Source organism: Lissotriton vulgaris, chromosome 5 (assembly GCF_964263255.1).
Source record: "Lissotriton vulgaris chromosome 5, aLisVul1.2, whole genome shotgun sequence".
NCBI classification, from domain to species: Eukaryota; Metazoa; Chordata; class Amphibia; order Caudata; family Salamandridae; genus Lissotriton; species Lissotriton vulgaris.
In genome coordinates this window covers 130,366,110-130,388,496 of record NC_141693.1, presented here as the reverse complement: position 1 = coordinate 130,388,496, position 22,387 = coordinate 130,366,110, and positions in this window count along the sequence as shown.

Here is a 22,387-nt window from a genome sequence, read left to right as displayed (position 1 = left end):
GGAGAAGGTTGTGAATAAGCAACTTATGAAATTTATCGAAGAGAACTCCCGTCTTCACCCTACCCAGTCTGGATTCAGAGCAGGATATTCAACTGAATCCGCGGTCCTCTTTTCCATTGAACGCCTGAGACAACTGGTTGATGGGGGGCAGACAGCAGCGTTGGTACTTTTAGATCTTAGTGCAGCATTTGACACCGTGCTGCACTCAACGCTGCTGTCACGCCTCTCCGACATGGGAATAGAGGGTCCAGCCCTGGAGTGGATAAAATCCTTTCTGGAAAATAGGAATTTTCAGGTGCATTGCCCTCCTTACAAATCATCCCCTCGTAAGTTGAGGCATGGAGTTCCACAAGGCTCAAGTTTGAGCCCCACGCTGTTCAATATTTATATGGAGCCTCTGGCACATATTGTGGAATCCTATGGTGTGGATATCGTCACATACGCTGACGATACCCAATTAATAATCCAACTCGCCAACAACCAGCCTGAGGAAGCCGCTAATTTTTCCAACTGTATGCGGGCTGTGGCAGGATGGATGAATAGCAACTGCCTCCGCCTAAATGGCGATAAAACGGAGTTGTTGGTGGTCGGTAAGGCCTCCTCCATCTGGTCGCAGGACTGGTAGCCAACGGAATTGGGGCCAATCCCCCGCCCAGCAGAGGTTGTCAAAAATTTGGGAATTATGATCGATGCGGAGCTTTCCTTTAAGCAACAAATTAATAAAATTACTGGAAAATGCTTCGGAATATTGAAAACTCTCCGCAAAGTTCTCGATCTGCTCCCCTTCGGTGCCAGGAAGAAACTTATCCATGCCCTGGTCACGCCACATTTGGATTATGGTAATGCCCTTCTTCTTGGCTTGAGCAAAAAAGGCATTCAACAGCTACAGGGTATCCAAAATGCCGCGGCCCGCTTGGTACTTAATCTCCCACGCAGGGCATCCGGTAAGACAGCATTGCGTAAACTTCATTGGCTCCCCATTGTGGAGCGCATTAAATTTAAGGCACTTTGTATGGCCCATCGTATTGCCCAGGGAAAAGGCCCCAACTATCTGCAAAGACTCCTTACTATCCACCGCCCCACCCGAAATCTCAGATCCGCCGGAGTGATGTTATTCCAACTTCCCCGTGTTCACAAAACCAGAATGGGAGGTAGCTCCTTCCGTTTCTTGGCTTGCAAACACTGGAATAGCCTTCCCCTAAACCTTCGTATGGAGCCCTCCGAAACGAGATTTAGACAATATTTAAAAACTTATCTCTTCCCCAAATAAATAGTACCCTTGTACTTTCTTTCTCATCTGGGAGTAGTAGCATTTCAGCGCGGGGACACACCGTCATAGGTGTAACCAGGCGCTTTAAAAATGGTTTTATTATTATTTTATTATTAAAGGGCAGCTACCTAAACGCTGAATATTTAAATATGACGAGCAGAATCTATCACAAAGGCAACCAACAACCACATATGGTGTCATGGATGCTAGAGAATAAAAGGGGTGGAAAAAAACATATTTGCAAAGCAGAATTAGATAGAATATGTTAATTATGTGATCTATGCCTCCTTGAAAAAATATATTTACTTCCTTATACACTGGCCTATCAATGAGTAAACAATGAACTACAACTGCGGGTATAATGTGTAAATAATGATCTACTGGTTTTGGTTATTGCTAAATCACTAACTTCAAACCGAGAGGTATTCTTTTCCTTTTCTCTTCCTTCTTGGAAAGAGAAAAGGAAAAGAATACCTCTCGGTTTGTGAAACCAACAGACCCAAAGGAAGATAAGCAATTCTGAAAAAACAATGGGGCATATTACCAAGCAATGGCGATAATTATCGCTATTGCTTGGTTAGAGACAAAAATGTACCGCAGCGCTGCGGCGATTTTTACCGCAAATAAACCTTGGTATTACCAAGGTTTAACGCAAATGCGGTAAAAATCGCCGCAAAGCATGAATATCGCTGAAAAGTCAGCGATATTCATGCATTAGCGAGCTAATGCTCTTAGCCATGTTATCCACCTCCCATTGGATAACATGGCTAAGAACTGCTCAGGGCAGGTGCTAGCTTTTGGAGATATTCCCGCTTAGCGCGAATATCTTCAAAGGTTGGTAATAGGAGATAGCGATGTTAGCGACTGTTTTCAGTCTCTAACATCTTGGCACGCCCACTTTGCATCTCATTAGTGATAAATATCACTGACATGCAAAGTGGGGCCCAAGATGGTCGCTATCTCCTACTAGCTGTCGCTAACTGGTGTTAGCGGCAGCTAGGTAATAGGGAGATAATTGTATCTCCGCTTTCTTGGCTTTTAAAGCCAAAAAAGTGGAGATAAACCCCCTTGATAATATGCCCCAATGTTTTGGTAGTAATACAAATGATGCAGATTGAGCATTGTTTTTATTGTATCGGAGTGACATAAAGTGAATTGAATTAAAAGGTAGCGAGAGAGAATGAGCAAGATATAGAGAGAGTGATAGAGCAAGAGAGAGAGAATTGGAGTGAAAGAGGCAATCGGAAAGCCGAAGAGAGAAAGGAAATGAGAAAAAGAGAGGAAGGAGAGAGAAGTAAAAGCAAGTGAGACGAGGAGTGAGACAGTGCCCGAACTAACAGGAGAGAAAGTGAGGAGAAAAGCAGTGAGAATGAAAAAGACTAGCTACAGAAGAATGTTATCATGTTAGAAGGGGGAACCCTTTTAAATTAAAGTTTATTGGTGACTGTCACCACATGGTGGTTGTTACAAGCTTTCCCACCCATGCGCAGGAGGGAGTTTGAGAGTATTGTCAGAAAAATGTTTTTTTATCCATGTGTCTATTTACCGCCCTGATGAAGTCCTCTTGGAGGGATGAAATGAGTTGACTGGGCTTGATTTTTGTATGTAAAGAATAAAAGTCTTTTGAAGACTCACGATTATGGCCCTTTTGTATCTATGGATTAAATGAAGAACTTTCCATCTTGACAGACTGAATGATGATCAATTCAATCATTATATAATTGAATCACTCACATGCTCTATTGATGTTTAGTAGCACTCCCTGCATTATTAAGAAGTGCTTCACAAGAATGAAAAAGACACACAGGCAGAGCAAGAGATAAACAGAGGGAAGAGAAAGCCTTTATCAGACTGACACATCACATCTTCACGACCAATCTTGTAAAACCCATTGGAAATGTTGTGCTACATTCATTCAATAGAGGATGCTTTGGTCAGTGATCCAGTTTCCTCTCCTTAGTACAGACTCTTGATGTTCCATGTCCCTTCTGCTGCATAAGATATATTCCACCAAAGCATCCTCTTGTCAACTCCATCCACCATCTTTTTCATCACTTGCAGAAAAATTGGTAGAGGGGGCATTTAATGATCATCATGCCCTTAAAAAGAAATTGGAAATTGTCCAATGATCAAGCAACATGGTATAACTAAGTAGGTTTATTTTCACCAGGCTCAGAGGTGCTCTCACAGCCATTGTAGAGCTATGTCCTGAAACTGCTACAAAAGAAAGAGACTATGGGCCATATGTATCATACTTCCGTTTTGCGAATTTTAAATAGCGAATCTTAAGGAATCGCTATTTAGAATTCGCAAAACGGTATGTATGTAGGTAATCTAGGAATTTTAGAGATTCCTTACTATTCCTTGTTTGCAAATTCGCAAATTGCGAATTCGCAAATAAGGAATACTTCCCATTCATTTCTATGGGCCAGGAGGCCCATAGGAATGAAGGGGAAATTTGCTAATTGCTATTTGCTAATCGCAAATTGTGCGAATTTTCAAGGGTGCAGGGGGTGTCTCAAGAACACCCTGCTGCACCCCTGAAAATGACATGTGTGCGCATATGGAGCACATACATGCCCTAAAGGCATGCATGTGCGTCACATGCCACAATGAAAAATGCCAATTTGTGCTTATTGAAAAGGAATCGCAATTTTCCACCAACTTTCAGTTGGTGGTAAATTGCGATTCCTTAAACCAAATTCGCAAGAGAAAAAAGCTTCTTACATAGCAATTAAGGAATCGCAAAATTGCGATTCCTTAAATGCTATGGCAAAATAAGGAATCGCAAATTTTTGCAATTCCTTATTTTGCTACTTTTTCATACATTGCATATGTACAAAAATGTCCGTTTCCGATTCGCAAATGCCGAAATTCGGCGAATTTCGGCCTTTGCGAATCGAAAATAGCTTCATACATATGGCCCTTAGGACCCTAGTACTCTGCAAAAGTATTGTCTACTTGCAGGTCATTTTGACCATAATAACCTTAGAGAGTGTGAGGTTTGAATAGCCACAGGACTTTGAGTACTGTGAGGTGCCTGAATGAACTTCAGTAATTCTTTCATCTCTGCTATGAGACAGAAAGGATGCTGATGTTGGCCAATGAATGCTGTGATGAAAGTGGTAGAGCAAGGGCTAGCATCCAATTTTGATTCCTAGTGCTGTCTACATCTTGAGAAACTGCAGATCACGCTCTTCGCAATGATTTGATCACAGTGACTTTGCTTTCTTAGTTTAGATGAAAGTTGTATTTAAAATGAAGCCACTTTCAATATTTCCTCCCCTCTGCCTAGATAGTGGGAACCACAGGGATTTATCTTGCCCATACAGCTCTTTAATACCTTTACCAGACATTTTCTCACCATGTTCTGAGCCAAAGGCACATATTTCCATTCATTCTCTGGCGATACGCAAATATGTACATAGATCAGTGGGTCTGATGAGAGTTTCTCAACCTAGCCAGAAGAATTTGCTGAAGTGGCTTATGGACAACCTTTGGTGGCTTCAAACTCTGTGGTCCCAATGGGTGCATCTGGTTGGTTGTTTAGCTTACTGGTTTTGTTGCAGCTCATATAGTTTGTTCATAAGAGCACCATTTTATTTTGGCTGTTCTAGATGAAGAACTTAACCTGAACTCCCAAGTAAGGTCTGTTCTCAAGCTTCCTTCTTAGTCACCTGTTGATACTGACATGCCCTACTGTTTAAAAGAAGGATCACAGAAGAGTATTGGTGGAGACCTTGATAACCGTAAACATAGATCGTGTACACACTCTTTAAGTTTGACTGCTGGAAACTTTAATTACCCTGACAGCCACCCATCTGGTTGGAGCCGCGGCCCAGGCAGGTAAGAGTGGTGGGGCAGTGGGCCTGGTTGGGGGGGGGGGGTATTTCGATGAACGATGATGAAGGGAAATTAAATAAATAATTAATTTTCCCTTGTTGTTTGCCAAAATACCAGTCTCCCATTCCTTTACATTTCTTTTTGACTAGGCCACCTAAATACTTGGCTAATATCTTATGGTTGTCACATGCCCTTGATTAATTTCCAGTTAATCAAAGGCATCTTTGCTTTTTTTGTCATCGAGAGTTGTTTAAGGCCGATTCTTGTGGGTACGAAAAAGAGATTTACGGTTCTCATTTCAACTTTTGCTGTTGTCCTGCCAGGCTGCTGGGTGACGGATGCCCTGTCTGTCATATTCAGAGTTCCCATCCTCCTGTTGGAGATCTCTTGCCATCAGTGCATTCGCCGGTGAGGTGGATAGAGTGAAGACAAAGCAGAATGGCGCATGTGCTCCATGCTTTTTTGGCCCTGCTCTGCATTCCTTTTTTTTTTAAATAGACTCCCAAAGTAGAGGTGTGCTTCAGAAAATCCCCAAATCAATAGCACCGATTTGCAGGACGTTTTCTCCATAAGCATCAGACCCATTTATTCTGTTCCTTGCCTGGACAGTTGCCCTCACCCAAATAGGGAGGAGCTATTGTCACAGTGACCTGACAGTCCTGTAGACAGAACGCTAGGACCCCTGGAAGAGTCAGCTGAGGCTCCACCATCAGAAACCCAACAACTCCTCAAACTCTAATTGGGGGGTCGGGCCGCAAGTTTTGTCAAAAGGGAATTAGCCAGCATCCATTCTCTGCCATACTCTAAATGTCCTACTTAGATTGTGAAATATACAAAATATTTTTTAAGAATCAAAATTAAATCTCCTTTGAAACCACTCTCAGGCCTATGCTGGTCTGGCACATTGGTCCCAGGGCTAGGCCTCTTTCTCTTCTCACTTTATGCTAAGAGACTAAAGGACATTATTACTGCACATGGATTCTCTGAATACCTATCAGGCAAAGACACCCTGAATTTCTTCTCCTTCCCCAGATTTTCCTAGCACTAGCACTTGCAATCCAAATTCATTGACCTTTGAACAGCTGTATGCCAATGGATAGCCCATAACTCGCTAATATGAAAATGCCCCATAATCAAAATCATCCATTCAACTATTGCACTCCCAACACCCCCTCCCCCATGCCCTTCCCACAACTTATTTTAAACCCTTCATCCTCTGCATGGTATTCAGCTCTGTTCTGATGCTTCTTGTCCTATATGACACAGACATCCAGATCTACTTCTTTTTCAGAGCCTTCTCTGAAGTCTTCATCCACCTGTGTCTGGTCCAAATCTGAATTCGTTTTTCTTGCTGTAGGAGGCATTGAACCTCACTTGTTTCCATGTGTACTTGCCTGTTCCTCCTCTTTCATGCCTCCCCAAACTTTGACCTTCTTAATGAGCCAATAGAGGAGGAAGATTGATGGCCTCTCACCTTAGCGAATTCTCTATCTGTTGTTGGGAAAATACTATCTAAGGGGTTCATTATGATGAGTCCACCCATCATTGTGGTGGGAATCGGGACCACCGCCAATCATGCGGTGCTCCCGCACACCCAATTAGGATGTGACCACCACCATGGCGGCCGCATTTCGCACTTTAACATTGTGGCGGTGCTGCTGACTGCAGCACCCGCCACAATGTTAAAAATGCATGTTGTGCGTTTCACTGCACTACGTGGCAGGCACTACACGGTGCCTGCCACTTGGGGCAGTAAAATGTTTCTCAAACTCGACCCCAAACATAAGGGGGGCCCGCAACTTGCCCCAAAACCAATCCCTGCCAGCCTTTCAATGGCATTCTACCCACCACGGAAAGGCTGGCTGAAGGCAGCATCCTATTTTGGCGGACGGTGCCTGCTAGGCACCGCCACCATTTTATGGATGCAGACCGCTCCGCCAGGCAATCGGAATGATTGCCTGTGGTGGTTCCGTGGCGGACTGTCTTTGCGTCCGCCACAGTCACAGTCTGGATCCCCTCGCCATCGTAATGTGGTGGGGAAAATCGCGGCCTGATGGCGGAAGGCCCGCCACCTCATTGGTGGCGGTGGTGGGCCTTTCGCTATCATAATGACCCCTAAGTTACACGTTGCCACACAATACTCAATACCAAACTTTCCACTGCTTAACGTTTAACTAAAGAATGGCAATTTCTTCAAGTCACTTTTCTGCAATTCTCATATATAGTAAAAAAAAAAAGAAGTTCTTAGAAATATGTTAAATGCAAGCTCGAAGCACTAAATAAAAATGTGCATTTACAATTTTAATTTTGAATCTGGTGTATTTCGGTGCCAGATATGAAATTTTGCAGGCCACATGTCACGTCAGGTCATGGAGATGGCGTGACCAGAGACTGGCGGCATTATTACAAAAAGCTAACAGCAGCTTGCTCCTTGGTTGACTTAAAGGAACTGGCAGCCAGTTGACTGGTGACCTTATGGATGGCCAATGTCCAAACAGGTTCATTAACCTTGAAAGACATCACTTAGAAATGGAAACTGTTAGATGTGGACACGAGCACATAGCACCACACCCAGACAATTGCTGCCTACTTTGAGTGAATGGCAACGCATTCCGAAATTAGGTGGAGGCTTCCTTAGCCAAATGCTCTCCTTATGGACTAGTTGTTTTATCTGTCAACATTTACACATATATTAAGTATATTTATGGAAGAAAGAGGTTGTGAATAAGAAGGAAGGTCATGTCTAGACCTGTCCTGGAACTCCCTTCTCAGAGGAGTTTATTTTTCTTTGCAGGGAAACTGCACTGAAAATAAATGAAAGTTTGGACCAAAAACTGGTAAATGTAGAGCGAGGTGCATAGTCATTGATCATTTATGCAAGGATGTTCAAGGCACAGGCAAATGTAGAACAAGGTATATAGTCATTGAGCATTTAGGCAAAGTTATTCAAAGCACAGAATAACTTTATTGGGCAAGAGTTGATCGAATTTAGGCTACTGAAGGCATACTGTAAATTCGAATTTTGAAAAACAGTGCGAAGTGAGTTTCAGGGGCAGCTCCTCCGCCTGAGCCGAAGAGTGTTGCCCCACTAAAATCACCCCCCAAAGCGCCAGAGATGAAAAATAAAAGAGAAAGTTATTACCATTTTATTTCTCAGGCCCCATCCTAAAAAGGGCATTGTGACGGGGCAGAGCTGCTGACTGACAGCAGCAAGGAGGGAGGGCTGGCTGTGAACTGTTTAAAGTGCTCATGTCTTTTTAGCCGGCCGCCTTGTGACGACCATCCACACATGCGCAGTTTAAACAGCGTTAACCAGCTGTTTTAATACAGCTCGGTTAAATCAAGCCAAAACCTTCACATCGCTGTGGAGTGCGGAGTCAGGCCGCTTCAACCAATCCTGGCGCTGCTCTCATGGTGTTGAGAGAAGAGCCAGTATTGGACAAGGGAGTTTCCTGTTGGTCGGGCTGCAGATGGAGAAAGAGGACTTTGGATGCAGGTGGACGTCATGTACATCTTTAGGTGCATTTGTTTAATGTTTTAAATATTTTTCCGAACGCCCTACCCCCCTTCCTGTAGAAGCCAGCCACCACTGGGGAGTTCGATGCCTTGTGGTTCTTCCATGAAGAGGACATACTCACCAGGTTGAGGCCAGAAATGCAGAACATCGGAACGTGGGGTTCATCTCTAATTTGGGTTCGCAATTTCATGGCTTTTACATTTTCAGTTATGGTCCTAAGTTCATATTTGACTGATGTGAAGGTGACCCTACCTCAGAAACAGAGTTTAGAACACAGGCCAACACAAGGATATGACATGCAAAAATTATGTGAGTCGATTTATTACAAGTTGGTCCTCAAGTACTTCCTTTCAGTCGCGAGTCCAGTGGATGGATGCCTAAGCATCCTTGCCTCTTTCTCCCATTATGGTCAGTGGAGCGTCACTGGGGGAACAGTTTTTTGTATATGGACCTTAAAACTCTGTCTGTCCTATGGTGGCTGATTGTGTTTTGCATATATTTAGGCTCTGCTCCCTGGTGACGAATGCAAAAAGAACGAATGATGGACAGAATGGGAATGGGAACAGTTCAGCCTGAACTGCCAGGACAGGTCCTCCCAGGACCGAAAGCAAGCCTCCTAGGACCGGTTTCAGGCTTTTGAGTCCGCATCAGCCAGGATAGCTTGACTTCAGTGGCATGGAGAGCACAGAACCCACGTCTGGGCATACCCGTCCCACTCGGGGTGACAAATGCAAAAAGAACCTTTGATGGACAGATTGCAGAACATTGTCATACACTCACCCCAGTACAGAGATCTGGGCCTAAATCCATAGTTTTTTTGCTCACCATGCCATTCCAGTTTGGACCCAGCCATATGCAAATCAGTCTTCAACCTGCGCCCAATTGGAACAGTCCAGCCGGAACTGCCAGGCCAGGTCCTACCTAGACTGGAAATAAGCATCCTAGGACGGGTTTCGGGCTTTTAGCCCTCATCAGCAAGGAAAGCTTGACTCCAGTGGCATGAAGAGCATGGGACCCACATCTGGACATACCTGTCCCACTCGGGGTGACAAATTCAAAAAGAACAATTGATGGACAGAATGCAGAACAATGTCGTACATTCACCCCAGTACTGAGATCTGGGCCTAAATTCATCGTTTTTTTGCTCACCATGCCATTCCAGTTTGGACCCAGCCATATGTAAATCAGTCTTCAACCTGCGCCCAATTGGAACAGTCCAGCCGGAACTGCCAGGCCAGGTCCTACCTAGACTGGAAATAAGCATCCTAGGACTAGTTTCGGGCTTTTAGCCCTCATCAGCAAGGAAAGCTTGACTCCAGTGGCATGAAGAGCATGGGACCCACATCTGGACATACCTGTCCCACTCGGGGTGACAAATTCAAAAAGAACAATTGATGGACAGAATGCAGAACAATGTCGTACATTCACCCCAGTACTGAGATCTGGGCCTAAATTCATCGTTTTTTTGCTCACCATGCCATTCCAGTTTGGACCCAGCCAAATGCAAATCAGTCTTGACCCTGCGCCCAATGGGAACATTCCAGCCCGAACTGCTAGGCCAGGTCCTTCCTGGACTGGAAACAAGCATCCTAGGACTAGTTTCGGGCTTTCAGCCCTCATCAGCCAGGATAGCTTTACTGCAGGGGCATGGAGAGCATAGGACCCACGTCTGGGCATACCCGTCCCACTCGGGGTTACAAATGCAAAAAGAATAATTGAGGGACAGAATGCAGAACAATGTCACACATTCACCCCAGTACAGAGATCTGGGACTGAATCCATCTTTTTTGCTCACCATGCCATTCCAGTTTTGACCCAGCCATTTGCAAATCAATCTTGACCCTGCACCCAATGGGAGCAGTCCAGCCCAAACTACCAGGCCAGATCCTCCCTGGACTGTAAACAAGCATCCTAGGACCGGTTTCGGGCGTTCAGCCCTCATCAGCCACGATAGTTTGACTCCAGTGGCATGGAGAGCACGGGACCCACGTCTGGGCATACCTGTCCCACTCGGGGTGACAAATACAAAAAGAACAATTGATGAACAGAATTCAGAACAATGTCATACATTCACCCCAGTGCAGAGATCTGGGCCTAAATCCAGCGTTTATTTGCTCACCCTGCCAATTCAGTTTGGACCCAGTCATATGCAAATCAGTTTTGACCCTGCCCCTAATGGGAACAGTCCAGCCCGAACTGCCAGGTCTGGTCCTCCCTGGACTGGAAACCAGCATCCTAGGACTGGTTTAGGGCTTTCAGCCCTCCTCAGCCAGGATAGCTTGACTCCAGTGGCATGGAGAGTACAGAACCCAGGTGTGGGCTTATCAGTTCCACTGGGAGTTACAAATGTAAAAAGAACAAATGATGGACAGAATGCAGAACAATGTCATACATTAACCCCAGTACACAGATCTGGGCCTAAATCCATTGTTTGTTTGCTCACGACGTCATTCCGGTTTGGACCAAGCCATATGCAAATCAGTCTTTACCCTGCGCCCAATGGGAATGGTCCAGCCCGAATTGCCAGGTCAGGTCCTCCCTGGACTGGAAACAAGCATCTTAGGACCGTTTTTGGGCTTTCAGTCCTCATCAGCCAGGATAGCTTGACTCCAGTGGCATAGAGAGCACGGGACCCACGGCTGGGCAAACCCGTCCCACTCGGGGGACAAATGCAAAATGAACAATTGATGGACAGAATGCAGAACAATGTCATACATTTACCCTATACATATTTCCAACATTCCATGAGATATGAACATTAAGGACAAGAAGTAGAGTGTTTTCCTGGTTGCTACAGAGAGATTTAAAACAGTTTAAAGCAAGGAAATCAAGAACTTATTTACAAAGCTGTCCTATGTTTGCTATAGAACTATCTAAGGAAAGAAACAACAGACCATCCAGTGAATGATACATTACATCTCTAAACCCACGCTGACGTCATCAACCAAAACAACAGTCCAGAATACCTCTTGTGATTGTTAGCTGTATACAACTAAGAGAAGAGCATAGTTGTATTCCTTACACTAGATGCCCCCTTTAGGAATGACTTCATACAGGGTGTGGGCACTATAGTGTGTCTAAAGCCAGAACGAATCCTTCAATCAGAGAATCTTTCCTTGCCTAAGATGGTCTTGGGGAATTTGGTAAACCAGGATGTAGAGACTCAAACCTTAAGGTTGGTTAAGCAATGCTCCCCTTTCTAAGGGACGACCTTTCTGCCTCTGAGGCGAGCATCACAAACTACAGCCCTTTTATGACATTCCGGTGAAGCTTCTTCACTGTCAGGTAGCTGGCCCTGGAGGCTCTTGAGTTTACATTGCTATCTCAGTAGAATAGGCTCTTATCAGCCTCTCCTTAATCCTGCCCCCAGCTACCATTGGGAAAGCCTATTGTTCATTCATCTGGCCCGTGGCCAATGACGTTTGACTCGTCAAAAGCAGTATTAGATGAGTCATTTGTGTTAAGCATGTTGAATGAACAATGTTCAAATAAAGGGACATATTTACAAGGGCATTCTGCCACAGGAACATCCCTTTTAATGACATTCCTGTGGCGCAATACCCCACTCCATATTTACACAGTGGGGTTAAGCCACTTTTTGTGGCTTAATGCTGCTTTATAAATATGGTACCCTTTCGCGAAGATATCTGTGTGAAAGGGGCGTGCAATGGGTGTTGCAGGGCGCGTTCCACCCCAACACCCATAGCTCTTTGACACTTCTCCAGATTTACAAGGATGTGAAATTTGAAGCAGCACCAAAAACTAACTCGATGCAAGAGCAGGTGATAGAATGGCAATACGAGGAGAAATACTTTTATTTCTCCTCGTCTTTGCTTTTTCTATGTGTGCTGCAGAACTGCATTCTGCAGCACACATAGAAGTAGCAAATAGTAATTATTAAATGAATGTTTATGTGCAGGGAGGTGTCCCTTCCCGCACATAAACAATAATTTAATAATGACGATGTGCTACTTCTATGTGTGCTACATTGTGCAGCACACATAGAAGTAACAAATCACCATTATTGATTGTTTATGTACAGTAAGGGACACCTTTGTGCACATAAACAATCGTTCCCTGCAACACAGGCATCCTTGCACTATTGTATAATGGTGCCTGTGTTGGCGCTAGGCAACTCATTTTAGCACCAGTGCTAGGGGAAACACAGTGGTGTGTCGTGTTGTTGTAAATATGGCGCACCCATGCGTTTTGGAAATGTAGCAGTGCCACACTCCGACATTTCCTTGTACATGTGCCGCAAAGTTTTCACAGAAAAAAAGCCTTTCCCCAACACTATTAAACATAAATTTTAATGTTTAACAAAAAACTGCGGTATGTGTAAAAAAAAATGACCAGCTCCGTTTTATTCTCTAGTTTGTTTAAAGTTCATAGAGATGTCGAGGCTATGAGTTTTGAATGGAAAAAGCTATTTTAAACTATCATTTTTTTTTGTTTTGGAAACAGATGTCATTGAATTCGAGCCAATGTTTCTGTATATCTACTTAGGTGCATGTTCGTGCCTGCCTAACCTCTGGCATTTTGAACAACTGTTTGAGTTAGTATATAAAAAGTTCACAGAACTAAATACAATTTATAATCTATTTTCTTGAGCAACTCTGTCATTTTATTTCTTGTGCCTTAAGGTAACTATAACTTTTGGCGTCGCTATCCAATTCTAATTACCCCACATATTACATCATACAGGAAATCTTCCTTGATAATATCACTGCAACATTTGCAATCACATTGTTAATGAGAATTGCATGGCAGGGGCGCATGTTATTTTTACTTGAGATAAGTACAACTGGTGAATTTAAGTCATTTTGTTCATCTAAAACATTATCTTGTCACTGAAATTCTCACCTAATAATAACGTTATTTTGACCTTTGTTTTTTCAGGGAATTTCTAAGGTTTTTATGCAAGGTAAGATATAATTATCATACCTAATGATAGCATCACTTTAACCTTTGTGTTTTTCAGTGAATCTATCTATCTATCTATCTATCTATCTATCTATCTATCTATCTATCTATCTATCTATCTATCTATCTATCTATCTATCTATCTATCTATCTATCTATCTATCTATCTATCTATCTATCCATCTAGAGTTCACTGAGCTAACAAAAAATGCCTCATCATGCACAGCTTATTTCCTCAATTATTACATCAGTGATGACATGTTAAATTGCACCATTGATGATATCACTGATGACATCTCAAATTGTTTTGTGTTTACTGAACAATAGATAATAATAAAATAAGCACATTTATAAAGCGCATGGTTACACTAGGCCAGTATGTCCCCGCGCTGCGGTGCAAAGCTGCCCTCAACCACTACACCCCAGGCGAGACTATCCAGAGGGGAAGAGATGAGTTTTCAAATTTTTCCAAAAGGTGCCCTCCGATCATTTAATTGTCATTTTTCAGTGGCTTTCATGTTTCTTTCATGATGTATCAAAATTATCTGCTATCCATTGTGCGTTATAATTCACATTTGGTCAGATCCTGCACCTAAATCCCTATGGCTGTGTACAACTGGGGTTCATTCCAGGGAATGCATGGAAGATTTCACATAGATCCATCAAACAGCACCAAAGTTATTAGTGTCCCCCTTTATCTTTGCCCCCTCGTTGATGAATCTGCTCAAAAGTTAACATGACAAACAGGAACCTAGACCCGTTCAATGTTCGTTAAATGTTGTGTAAAATCATTAAATTTTGGGAAATTTATTAGCAAATGAAAATGTCTTTGACCCCCTTAAGTATGACACCAGACCTTAATCAATCTGCATGTACTTGAGAAAACCACGAGCAGGCTAAAAGTGCTAAGTCTCTACCATATGTCATTCATATCAATCAACTGGTCTGAAGGTATTATTAAATAAAAAATATTGTTATTCCCCTTTGTTATCCTCCCTTTTACATTGACTACCTTGCCCCCTAGTGGGTATGCACAGCACCTGAAGTAACTGGAGTGGATGTAACTTGCTAACTGCCTTCCACAGTTGATGCAGATACATTGAAGAGAAATAAAGATGTAGTCAAATGATATTTGTATACCCCCTCTTTAACTTTGCCCCCTTTGACAGACTACCATAAAATGTTACATATCAATTGAAATACAATCCACCCAAGCTACGGCTAACTTTTAAGCAGATTCTTTATGCAGTGCCAGTGGTATTAGAAAATTTAAAAAATGTATGCATCCATCTTTTTACCTGCCTCACCGCCCTTCGTGGATCGGCACAAATTTGAAAACAGCAAGAGTAATCTAAATGTGCTAACTCTTTGCCAAATTTCGCGTAGATCCAACAGTTGGTGACAAAGTTATCAGTAGCTTAATAATTAATTTACATTCCCCTTGTTTGCCTCTATTTGATTTGCACAAAACCTGAAATATCTGATATAGGTGTACCATACTAACTTACTGACACTTTTGATGCAGATTCATCAAAAAGCGCCAAAGTTATAAGCAAAAGACATATTTTATTGCCCTCATCTAACTTTGCCCCACTTCTTATGGATTGGCACAAAACATGACACACCACTAGAAAACAAATCATTCCAAGCTTCTACCAAATTATGTGCAGATTTATCAGACAATATGTTTAGCAAATGAACACTTTTTGCCACCCCCCTTTGTAACTGGGCCTTGTAAAAGAAAAATCATGACTTTGAAAATGCCAAAAGTAATCTCAACATACTAAGAAGCTGATTCACAAACTACATATTGTGGTACGTAAAGTAGTACTATAGAAGTACCACTCACTTATTACAAAATACAATTCACAAACCTACAAGTGTAAATCTCTAGCTCCACCTCACCTATTTCATCCATCGACAGATTTCCACACATGTAAGTTTATTAGTTAATGTGCATGGACTGGAGAAGTAGCTGGAAAATAGGAAACACTTAACACTAAATTGGAGGGGTTATCAAGGAGTAAGAATGGGTTTAGATTTAAGTAGGGGTTTAGGGAGGGTCAGACACCCGCTCATAAACGAGTAAGCCCATTGCTATTCACCAACTGCACTTCTATTGTCACTACAGCCAAAAAATGACAAAAACTGTAGTAAATGTACTGAATTTCAGAACTTGAGGTAGTCCAGCACCACACATGGCCAACCACCGTTACTCTGCAACACCCTTCCATGAAAGTTAATGGAGGCAAAAACTTAAAATAGAACCCACAGGAAATAAAGTTAAAATAAATGAATTTATTTTGACTTGTTAAATATATATATGCATTTAATTTACTGTTAAACACATACATGTATATGCATATATACATATACATATGTAGAAAGAATGAGTGAAAGGACGTGCGTGCTTTAAGCTTCGTTAAACAACAAAGGACACGCAAAACCAAAATATGTGTCTTGCTTTGTTGAACTGCAGAAGTTCGGGCCGCCAGGCCTTGTGCCTAACCCTTGCTAGCCTGAGTTCTGTTCAGGGTGGGACAGTTACTGAACACATGCCAGGACCTGCACCCAACCCTCACTGGGCTTCACCAAATGCCATGTACTTAGCATTCTTTGTGCAAACATATATTATTCGGTCCCATAGTATATGACCACAGCCATTTTTCACTGACATCTATTCATATTTTCAGAAAGAAATGTGCATTTTAATTTATGTGACCAAGCTTTTCCACATATATGTGTTTCTCTGTGTGCTTTTCCGTTACAGAAAATCAGCAAATTAGAAGTCTAATCTATTGGCTCTGTGTTAATACATTATACTAATTTGTGTTCCTCTCAAGAAAGCCGTGTCAACAATGTTCATGCCTTTATAACGTCCAAGATCCTGTGGTCAAGCCTTTCCTATGGACCATTCATTAGCTGAACTGTCTATTGCATTTCCTTATTACATGAATGTCATGTTATTTCATTAATTTGCTATGAACACCTCGTTCATTCATATGCCGTAGAAGTAAGTAGTTCTTAGACGTATCTTATAGAATGTATCTTATGTATTAGAATACTCATTGGCTTACTAGAACTATATATATATATATATATAGTTCAGCCCTTTTTGCCACATCTCACCACTGAATGCATGCAGTGTTTTAGTTTAAAACTCTATAAAAGAGGATGTAATTGGAATATGTGCCAGACTCTCTATGGCTTTCTTTGTTTTTCTAACTGTGCAGACTCTATGCTAGTCAGTTATGTGATTTTTCAGTGGTCTTTTCTGGCTTTTCTTGAGGCAGAGTATATGTCAGTCCTCTTGAAGAATTAGACTTAGTTCTTGCTGCCTGCTTACTTTTGAGGTAGAACTTGGGTTGACCCTCCCGCAATATCTGATTTTTGTTTAGTTCTGGGGAATTGATTGGTATTGATTAAGTAATTACTTTTTGTCTTCTGTAATGATCCTAATTTTGAATAAGCCTTTAGGTTTAATTTGGAACTCTGTCCCGTGTTTAGATTCACTTTTAATATGTATTATCAGCATTTAATACATAGGTATTATTAATATTATAGAACATAAATGAATTGGGGAAAAATAATAATACCTCATAGAAAACAAGAAACCAACTGGGGCCAATCTTAAGAGAACAGGTTATGCAATTTTCATCAGATGGCACAAACATCATCCTTTGTTTTCTGGTTATAGTTAAACACATAGGTTACAGTGCAAGGCAGAAGTCATACATTCAAATCCAATGAGGGTAATATGATATTCATTAGCATTGTTGAGTGTCATGAAGTGTGAGTCTTGAGTCATGGCCCTGCCTTACACTCAACAGCTGACTTTCAAGAGGCTACTGAATCTCTTTTGCAATGTAGATCCAGCTCCTTATAGTGGTTTCAACGATGATTAACTATTTGAAGATATCCTAGACACGGTGCTCTCAAATTAGACATTAACATTAATCTAAGGTTCCTGAGGAAATACAAAAGAATCAGCATAGGCTTCCCTCCCAGGTTTATGACCTCAAGTTTTCTACCGGATCTTGATAGGAAATCAAGGTAATTAACTGCACCTAAGACATGCAACTCTTGATGAACAAAACTATTTAATGTCAAATTTGTTACCAAAACCTCTCTCCATTCTCTAGCTCCCAGTGTGTCTGCCATCTTATGACTGCCAAACCTGTCACTAGAAAGTCAGATGCTGAGTAAGCAAACAACCACAACTTTTATTTGCTGTAACAGATAAGGTCCCATCTTCGGTAGTTTCCAATATCCCATTAGCTTCTAAATCTCTTACCTGTGGTGACAAGCAAGCACTCAAGCCACATCTCCAGGAGTTGGGTGGAGACAACTGCAGCACCTTTAGCTTTTTCAACTGTTGACAGTCCATGCTGCTTAAACTTACATTACATTTTTGGGCATCTGGCTGAAAGAATTGGCTAATATTCACAAATCACAAAACATCACTGAATTTGATACACTCACTAAAGATTAGATACAGGCAACACTAGCAGGCTTACCAATCACATTTCTATAGTCAAAAAATCAAATACTGACAGTGTGTCAAAGACTAATACTTTCATCATGGTCTCTCCTATAATTACTATGAATCCTGCACCATTCCAGCAAATACATTTTTAAATTGTGAAGGAAGACAGTTGAAAATCATGCTTTTAACCAAATTTTGATCAACGCTTCATATGCATAATAAAGCAAAGGACTGACATAGCTCCTTCAAGGCCACCCTCACCTACAGGCCTTTTAGAATAAGCCAGACATATCTATTATTTCTCCCCCCAGAAGAGTAGAATGCCCTACCACTGTTAACTGTTACCGTTCATGTCTGTGCATTATTACATAGTGAAACACAACAGGATAAGCTAGTTTATCCCACCTTTGAGAATGCAACAGCCTATCTTGTGACTTTTTGTTATGACAGTAATTCTTGTATTACTCATGACAACTGCCCGCCAAGTGTATGCACAATTAGAGAATAAACATTATGTCCACTCCCTACATACCATTCCAAACTTATTCAAATATACCTAACACTATGCAAAATCCAGATGGATGAAACAAGTGATCTGGTGTAACAAACACACCAATTCCAATGGTGCATGCCCTTTCTTCAACACTGGAATATGTGGATGTATTATCTTGTTAATGAAAAAAGATGGAAATTTTGTGTCTGAGTCTTGGCTGTTAAATGGGCATTAGTTGTTCAGCGGGTTACTCAACTGGACCATGCCGGATTTGAACGTAACTCCTAACTGGTGTGTCATGTACTTTCATCCAGGCCAGATCTAAATCAATCACTGGCTTTCTTATACTGTATGTACACATATGATGGTACTTGCAAGGTGCAATCAAGCTGGGAAGAAACAAAGTACTGATTAGAGGTCACAAGCCCTAGGATATGATTTATGATTCTTTACAAGAAAAAGGTTCTACATGTTTTGCTGTTATGTGGGGACTTAGTGCATTTGAAAGGAAAGACCTTCAATTCTTACCTAAATTGTAAGAAGCTTTTCAAGGATTCTGAACACTATTTTGGATAGGTAGGGTTCCTATTTCACCATGAGGGAGAACTGATATCAAGATGACTCGGTCTTTGAAGTTGTAGGTGAATTCAAGTGATTTTGCACTAACTGCCAGCTGGGGAATTAAGTTATCTAGGGTAATGTCCGATAGTCCAGCTGGAATCAGTGTGTGTTCAGGGCTCTTGATGAGCCGGAGTAATTCCGGGTCTTATATACAATTTGGTGGATACACTGACAAAACTTGGCGGATGTACCAACCTCCTTATGACAACTGCCATAGGATAGAATACACCTGTAATTTAGCAGATGAGACATTCACACTATTTGTGATGGAATAGCCCATCTAACAAACTTTAAATAAGACTCTGTGCCTTTATTGTGTTGAGTTTTGGGTAGGTGTATGCTTTCCAGTTATGGGTAACATCAAGGCATGTTTTGAGTCACTGAATGCCACCGGCCAAAGAAGTTTGATGTAGACTTGGGTGTTGTCCTTATGTTCATGGATCTTGAATCTAGTTGATGGCTTTTGGTAATTTAAGTAATGTTCATTACAGGGCTCTACCAGAGAAGCACACAGGTGTTTCTAGGGTCTTGATCTATGCTTCATTGGTTCATTGTCCAGCGCTTGAAGGTTAGGAATCTAAGGGCTTCAGAAAGGTCTCAAACTGGATTGGAAGGTTATTTGGGTAGATGTGGTGGTGTAATTAAGGGGCGAATGCTTTCTTAATAATTTTCAGAATGAAGGGTAGGTGGGTGAATCAGTGGTAGTTGGAGGGTTTGTCTGTTATGAGAGTGTTTTGTTTCAGCAGCGGAAGTTCTGTCCTATTTTGTGGCCACAGGAGAAGGTTCCTTGGTTGATGAAGAGGTTAACAGTGTTGAGCAGGGTGCAAGGGCATCACCATGAAAGGAAGGCTTATCAAAGCATTTAATTGTTCCTTCTACTTAAAACCATGAACATGGTGAATGTTGAGTAGCTATGGAATAAAATGGCACAGGAACTCTGAAGAGACCCTTCATTGTCATGAGATGTAAACTGTCTAAAATATACCCACTTTAGTCTACTCAGAGGCGTAAAACAGCAATATCCCATTTTCCATTCGAATTTCCAGTGTGCATTCAAGTCCATGCTAGCGAACCTACAAATTGAAGCACACTTTCAGAATATCAAGTTATGAAAAAAAGTGTTACATTGTTTTCCAGCAAAGATTACATCATATTATTTACTGGAAGGGAAGAGGTGTGGTGCCGCAGCCAGGGCGACTGATGCTGGAAACTGGGGCTTACGGTTCGTTCCCTGGCACTGGCGGCAGGTCAGCCGATCACCATGTGACACTGAGAAATAGCTTGCTTAATCTTCCCGACGGCCCCCAGCGCTGGGAGGCCTTCGGGTAACTGTTCGTGCTTTACAAATACAGGATTTACATTTACATTACATTTGCTGGTAATCCAGAGTCTTTGCTGTTTATATAGTGGGTGTCATCCAGAAATACTCTTTAGCATCTTTCTAGCTCTTAAAGAAATAGAAACAAAGAGGAGCCCCTTAAAACCAAAAGGATTAGGGCACTATACAGTAGAAAAAGGGAAGTATGCTTTGGATTTAGTCAAACCTGTTCATTAACTATTCATCTGTACCATACACTCTATTTTTGTATGTTCACAATTCGTACATAATCACCATTGCACTCAAGACAAGTATATCATACCACTCAATTAGAGAGTCATTAATAGTCAAAATTGCAAATATATAAATCGATTTATTGGTTAAAATAACAAACACATAATAAAAGAATATTAATAAAAACAGGGAGAAGACCTATATCTAACATATACTGGGTATCCTAACATCAGCACAAGTTCATAGGTATCGAAACCAATATATGATCACAATTTAATAAACACAATAAAAAGTAAAAAATCACATATAAATACTAAGAGAGTACATAACACAGGCAGATGAAATGTGCTCCTTGTTTGTTACATATCTGTTTTACAACAATATTTGTGGCAAAAAGTCCTGGCACCACATACTCGAAGACCTCCGCCGAGTTTACAGATTATGTTTAAAAGTAGGCGTCAACACGTTTCGATGGTTTAAAATTGTTTCACCATCTTTTTCAAGACAAACAGTTCGTACTTCCAAAAGTTCTATAATTGGCTTGATGACAAGAATTTCAATATTCCCAGTGCCTAAAGGAGCAAATATCAATTAACTCAGTTCTTAACCAAACAGAACTATAAAAACAGCATATTATAAATGATACATCTGCTCTAAAGAAACCACTAAAACATTAACTACAATTTAGCTCTAGATATTAACATAGTCTAACTTAATCCCTTCTTGGTCCTACTAGTCCCATTCTTGTATTGAGTCACATATAGAGACTGTATTTGAGAGACTTTCAATCAAAGACATTTACATGAATAAACACATTTTTATTTGATTGACATAGATCAAAGTGGTAAAAGGGACCCTCCATCTATCACTCTTGTGTTAAAGAGTTGTATGATACACTTCTCTCATTCACAACCGCCACCATCTATAATCCTGTAACATAATATAATTAACATGTCATACACTACTAATCCTCACTCAAACAGGTATTAACTCTTAAAGAAACACAAATAGGAACTTGTTCTTTAATTAGTCCAATATTTTCCCCTAGCTAGCACCTCCTCGATCAAAAGGCAAGATCCTCGAATGTCCAAAAGCAGCTCAGATATCACCCATTCTAAAAACTCCAAATGCAGACAGAACTGATATCAACAACTTTCGTTCCATCTCCAACATCCCCACTCTGGCTAAGCTCCTAGAAAAATGTGTGCAATTGCAACTCTGCACGCATATTGAGAATTTCAAACACCTGGATCAACATCAATCTGGTTTTCGGAATGGTCACAGAACTGAATCGCACTCACTCACATTATGAATGACATTTAAAAAATGTTAGACCATAATGAATCCTGCCTCCTAATCCTCCTTGACCTTTCCTCAGCATTCGACACTGTTAATCATGATAACCTCTTAGCCATTCTGGAGCACAGGATGGGCCTTTCCAGTCTGGTTCTTGACCTTCCTTCACAATAGATCCCAAAGAGTCAAGGTGAATCAATCCCTATCCCAACCTTCTACAGTCTCCATGGGGGTCCCTCAAGGGTCTTCCCTTTCTCCCATACTCTTTAATATTTTCCTGGAACCGTTAGCGAATGCTCTAACCTCCATGAGCAGTCTTTTTCATATGTATGTGGATGATACACAACTAAACCTGAAAACCACCTCCTCTGAATACTTCACTTCAC